Source organism: Pan troglodytes, chromosome X (assembly GCF_028858775.2).
Source record: "Pan troglodytes isolate AG18354 chromosome X, NHGRI_mPanTro3-v2.0_pri, whole genome shotgun sequence".
NCBI lineage: Eukaryota > Metazoa > Chordata > Mammalia > Primates > Hominidae > Pan > Pan troglodytes.
In genome coordinates, this window is record NC_072421.2 from 131,741,825 (window position 1) to 131,748,586 (window position 6,762).

At 34.8% G+C, this 6,762-nt stretch overlaps 1 pseudogene; it reads left to right on the forward strand.

Annotated features, from left to right (window-relative positions):
• Nucleotides 1-422: 422 nt before the first annotated feature.
• Nucleotides 423-1,781, forward strand: LOC465868 (5'-nucleotidase domain-containing protein 1-like; annotated as a pseudogene).
• The last annotated feature ends 4,981 nt before the right edge of the window (nt 1,782-6,762 follow it).

Below are 6,762 nucleotides of genomic sequence, written 5' to 3' on the forward strand. Positions count from 1 at the left end.
TAGAGACAGGGTTTCACCATGTTGGTCAGGCTGGTCTTGAACCCCTGACCTCGTGATCCACCTGCCTCGGCCTCCCAAAGTGCTGGGATTACAGGCATGAGCCACCGCGCCTGGCCGTCTTTTGCCCATTTTCTAATTGGGTCATTTGTCTTTTTATTGTTGAGTTGTAGAAATTTGTTATGCACCCTGAACATAAGTCCTTTGTTAGATACATAGTTTGCAAATGTTTTCTCCCTGTCTGTGGCTTGCCTATTCCGTGAATTTCCTAATAGTGTTTTCTCACATACACATATTTCATTTTATTTTTTATTTATTAATAGTAGCTTCTTCTTATTACAAAATTAATACATACTCATTTTAAAAAGTGAGAAAAGCTTGCACCCTCCTGGGCCGAGGCGCTCCCCGGTGCTCCCAGTGCAGCCATGGCTCAGCACTTCTCCCTGGACGCCTGCGATGTGGTCGGATTCTACCTGGACCACACCCTGTGTCACTACAACCTGCCCGAGAGCGCCCCAATCATTTATAATAGCTTTGCCCAGTTCTTAGTTAAGGAGAAAGGGTATGATAAGGAATTGCTCAATGTGACCCCAGAGGATTGGAATTTCTGTTGCAAGGGTTTGGCATTGGATCTAGAAGATAGGAACTTCCTTAAACTTGCTGATAATGGCACTGTTCTCAGGGCAAGCCATGGCACCAAGATGATGACTCCAGAGGTGCTGGCAGAGACATATGGCAAGAAAGGGTGGAAGCATTTCTTGTCGGACACTGGAATGGCTTGCTGCTCATGAAAGTATTATTTTTACAACTACTTTGACCTGCCAGGAGCTCTTCTATGTACCAGGGTGGTGGACTATTTAACAACAAACAATGGTCAAAAAACATTTGATTTTTGGAAGGATATAGTTGCTGCTATACAACACAATTATAAAATGTCAGCTTTTAAGGAAAACTGTGGAATATATATTCCAGAAGTAAAAAGAGATCCAGGCAGATATTTACACAGTTGTCCTAAATCTGTGAAAAAATGGTTTCGACAGCTAAAGAATGCTGGGAAAATTCTTCTGTTAATTACCAGTTCTCACAGTGATTACTGTAGACTTCTCTGCGAATATATCCTCGGGAATGATTTTGCAGACCTTTTTGACATTGTGATTACAAATGCATTGAAGCCTGGTTTCTTCTCCCACTTACCAAGTCAGAGACCTTTCTGGATGCAGAGAATGATGAGGAGCAGGAGGCGCTGCCATCTCTGGATAAACCTGGCTGGTGCTCCCAAGGGAACGCTGTCCACCTCTATGAACTTCTGAAGAAAATCAATGGCAAACCTGAACCCAAGGTTGTTTATTACGGCATGCATTCAGATATTTTCCTGGCTCATCACTATAGTAATTGGGAGACAGTTCTTATCCTGGAAGAACTCAGAGGGATGAAGGTGCAAGGAGTCAGAGGCCTGAGAAGTCAGAGCCTCTAGAGAAAAAGGAAAATATGAGGGACCAAAGGCAAAGCCTCTAAATACTTCATCTAAAAAATGAGGCTCCTTTTTTTTTTTATTGATTCAGTGTTGGGACTGGAAAATACAGAAGACTCCTTGGTTTGTACATAGTCTTGTAAGAGAATCAGTACTTACAGCACTATTGTAATTCCAAGTATTGAAATAATCGCAGAATTACCTCTGGACTACAAATTTACAAGATTCTCTTCAAGCAATTCAAAAACAGCTGGGCTACTATCCAAACCCTCCATTGGTCTTATCAAATGATGGGACACTGATAACTAAATAAGTTGTCTTTACTGAAAAATGAAGTGAAGACCCATATATGCAGTAAAAAAAATTCAAAAAATACTGTAAAAAGTTTTAAGGAATAAGTTTTTAATGAAAATTGACCAAGAAGTTGAAAAAAAATGAGAAAATACACATAAACAGAAAGACTAAACTAAAAAACAAGCATGTTAGAACCCAGAAATATTGTAACCAGGATACTAATACCTTTCAGATACTTTGCTGCATATATTTATAAATTTTTCTTTGCTATAAAGAACATTAGTAGCAAAGTTATTGAAATTTTAACAATCTATAGATTAAATAATAGTATTATATTAATATTAATAAGACTTTGACAATTCAACTACAGTTATATAAGAGAATGTTGTTTAGGAGTAAAGAGACATCATGGATGCCACTTACATTCAAAATATTAAAAATAATATAATAATTTCTATCAATTAAGAGAATGAAAAAGCAAATGCAGTAAAAATGTTAACATTTGGAGAATCTGGATAAAGGGCATACAGGAACTTATTGTACTACTATATTGAAATTTTTGTCTAAGTCAGCTATTATTTCATTATAAAAGTTAAAAAACTTAATGACTAAATTAATTTTAAAAATTAAATTTTTTAATGGTTATTGCTTTCTGTATCCTATCTGAGGAATCTTTGTCTACCCTCACATCCTGAAGGTATTGTCCTGTGCTTTCTTCTGAAAGCTTTACAGTTTAGTGCCTATGTTTAGGACTCTGATCCATCTCAAATTAAATTTTGTATATGGTGAAGAGTGGGAGTTGAGATTAAATTTTTCTTCGTAGGTTATTTTTCCAATTATTTCACTACATTTATTGAAAAGACCTTTTTTTCCCTATTGTTTTGCTTTGCTGCTTTTATTGAAAATCAGCTGACTGTGTAAGTATGGGTCAATTTACGGACTCTTATTCTAGTTCATTTATTTAGTTGATTATCCTTAGACCAATGCCACACTATTTTGATTACTTTAAGATTTACAAACTTGAAAGTGAGGAGCGTTAAGTTCTGCAAGTTCGTTCTTCTTCTTCAAGACTGGACTAATCTATGTCACTTACATTTTCACATACATTTTATAGCTGGCTTGTGAATTTCTACAAAAACGCCTGCTAGGAGCTTGGGATTGCATAAAGTCTAAAGATCAATTTGGGGAAGAATTTACTTTTTTACAATATTGAGTCTTCCAATCCACGAACATGACTTTTTTTTTTTTTTTTTTTTGAGACAGGGTCACTCTGCCACCTAGGCTGAAGTGCAGTTGCACAATCATAACTCACTGCAGCCTTGAATTCCTGGGCTCAAGAGATCCTCCTGCCTCAGCCTCCCAAGTTGCTGAGACTACAGGCGTGTGCCACCATAACTGGCTAATTTTTAAAAATGTTTTATAGAAACAGGAGTCTCACTGTGTTACCTAGGCTGGTCTTGAACTCCTGGCCTCAAGTGATCCTCTCCACCTCAGCATCCCAAAGTGCTGGGATTATAGCACTGCACCTGGCTCTCCAATTTTTAAGTTTTCTTTAAACACTGTTATCATTTTTCCATAATTTTCAGTGTACAGGTATTAGATGTCTTTTGGTAGATTTATTCTTAAGTATTTTATGTCTTATAACACTATTATAAACTGATTTTTGAAATTTTTATTTTTCCATTTTGCTAGTAGAATCTAAAAATAAATTGATTTCTGTATTGATCTTGCATCTGGAGATGTTGATAAACTCATTTATTAGTTCTAGTAGTTGTTTTGTAAATTCTCTGTAAAAATAATGTCATATGTAAATGACAGTTGTATTTCTTCTTATCAAACTGGCATGCCTTTTTTCCTTTTCTTGACTTATTGCAATGACTAGGATCACCAGTACAATGTTGAATAGAAATGATGAGAGTAGATATCCTTGCTCTTTTTCCTATCTTAAGGTGGAGAAAAATTTAATGGTGAAATTCACTATTTCATTACTAACTATGATGCTAGATGTAAGTTTTGGGAGATGTCTTTCATCAGATTAAGGAAGTTCCCTTCTATACCTACTTGAGAGTTTTAAAAAATCATAAATGAATATTGGATTTTTCAAACGCTTTTTCTGTATCTATTGAAGTGGTCATGTTTTTTCTTCTTTATGCTGTTAATATGGTTGGTTAAATTGATTTGTTTTTTCCATAATTTTGTTATGAAAAGTTATTTTCAAATGTATGGCCAAAGTGAAAGGATTTTTTGGTGAACCATATACCCACCAACTACATTATACCATTAATCTTTTACTATACTTGCTTTATCATATATCTATTTCTCTATCCATTCCTTTACTCATGCATCTTACGTTGTTAATTTATTTCAAAGTAAATACTTTGGTATGAATTGACTACAGTGTATTGACTTGTTTTTGAATGTTAAATTAACTTTGTACCTGAATTCCTTAGATAACCTAATTTGGTCAGGGTGCATTTTTTTATGTATTGTTAGTTTTGATTTCCAACTAATTCTTAAAGGAGTTATATGTCTGCATTTGTGAGTGATATTGGCCTATAATTTTCTTTTATTGGTTTTGGTATCATGATTATGGTGGCCATATAAAATGACTTGAGAAGTGTCTCCTTCTCCTCTATTTTCTGAAAGAGGTTGTGTATGATTGATAATATATCTTCTCTACAAGTTTGATAGAATTAACCAGTGAAGATATCTGGGCTTGGAACTGTCTTTGTGGGAAAATTTTCTATAACAAATTCAATTTTTTAATAGATATAGGGCTATTTAGACTTACTATGTCATCTTGTGTCAATTTTAATACTATTTTTTTTCCAATTATTTGGTTCTTTCATCTAAACTGTTGAATTTATCGGCATCAAGTTTATCATAACAGTCTCCTATTTCCTGTGAGATATCCATAGGATCTGTAGTGATAATCCCTCTATCATTTTTGGTACTGGCTATTTGTGTTTTAACTCCTTTTTTCCTGATCAGTCTTGTTAGGTGTTTATGGATTGCATTAATCAAGTTGAAGACTCATCTCTTGGCTTTGCTAATTCTCTCTATTGCTTGTCTTTTTTCCACTACATTGACTATTGCTCTATATTTTTTCCCTACTTCTCCTTTCATTAGGGTTAATGTGCTCTTCTTTTTCTAGTTTCTTAAGATGAACTTAGATCATGGTTTTATTACTTCCTTTCTAACATAAACATTTCAAGCTATAAATTTTCCTCTAAGCCTTGCTTTAAGTACACCCCACCAATTTTAATATGTTATCAGTTTGGAATATATTCTAATTTTCATTGTGATTTCTTCTTTGATCCATGGGTTACTCAGAGGATATTGTTTAATTTTCAAATATCTTAAGGCCTTTCTAGATATCTTATTGTTTTTAATTCTGAATTTACTGCCATTGTTGCCATAGAACATATTCTGAGATTTTAATATTTTGGAATCCATTGTTGTTTTATGGCCTAGCATTTGGTTTATCTTGATGAATATTCTGTATGCATTTGAAAAAATGTATAGTCTCATTTGTTGGGTGTAGTATTTCATAAGTAGTAGTTATGTCAATGTGGTTGATAATGTCATTCATATTTCCTATATCTTTTCTGATCTTTTTCTATCTCCTCTATTATTTACTGAGTGGGGTATGTTAAAATCTCCAACTATGGTCTTGCCCATTTCTTTTGACCTGACAGATTTTGCTTCATATATTTTGAAGCTATGTGGTTATGTCTGTTCACAACTACATTTCTTTCTGATATATTGACCTCCTTTTTATGGTGAAATATTCTTCTTTCTCTCTGATAATACTCACTGTCTTATAGTCTATTTTGTCTGGTAATATCATCACTCTGGCATTTCTTGGAGTACTGTTTCCAAGGTTTATTTTTTTTCCACTAGTTTACTTTGAAACTATTTATATCTTTGCATTTGAGAATATCCTGGCTAGGCACAGTGGCTCACACCTGTAGTCCCAGCACTTTGGGAGAACAAGGTGGGAGGTTTGCTTGAGGCTGGGAGTTCAAGGCCAGGTTGGGCAACATAGCAAGACCCTGTCTCTACAAAAAATTTAAAAATTCAAGGGGTGTGGTGGCACACACCTGTAGTCCCAGCTACTCAGGAGACTGAGGTGGGAGGATCATGTGAGCCCAGGAGTTAGAGGCTGCAGGGGGCTATGATTGTGTGATTGCACCCCAGCCTGGGCAACAGAGTGAGACCTTGTCTCTTAAATAAATAAAGTACATCTTTTGTAGATAACAAATAGTTGGGTCCTACGTTTTTATCCAATCTGACAATCTCTGGCTTTTAATTGGGGTGTTTGGTTCATTTACATATGATGTAATTATTATTATTTCGTTTAATTATACCTTCTTTCTTTTTTCTAATTGTGTCATCTGGTTTCAGTTCTACTCACGCTCCTTTCATGCCTTCTTTTGATTAAAGAAATATTTTTATATTCCATTTTATTTCTTCTATTAGTTTTTTATCTATAACTGTTTTTTAGTGGTTCTGGGGATTACAATGTGAATCTAACTTATCACAAGCTAATGGATGTGTAGTGGAATCTTATGGTTTTAATTTTCATTTCCCTAATGGCTAATAATGTTGAATGTCTTTTCATGCGCTCATTTGCTATTGCATGTCTCCTTTGGTGAAGTGTCTGCTCAAGTGTTTTGACCATTTTTTAAATTGGGTTTTTGTTTTCTTGCTGTTGATTTCTCAGAGTTCTTTACATTGTAGATAAAGTCTTTGTCAGATATGTGCTTTGCAATTATTTTCTCTCAAATTGTACCTTGTCTTTTTGTTCTCTTAGCAGTGCCTTTCTAAGGGTAAAAGTTTAAATTTTGATAAAGTTCAATTTCTTGATTTTTTTGTGGATCATGCTTTTGATGTCATATCTAAGAACTCCTTGCCTAACTGTGATCAAAAATATTTTCTCCCTCCCTCCCTCCCTCATTCCCTCCCTCTGTACCTTCCTTCCTTCTTTCCTTCCTTCC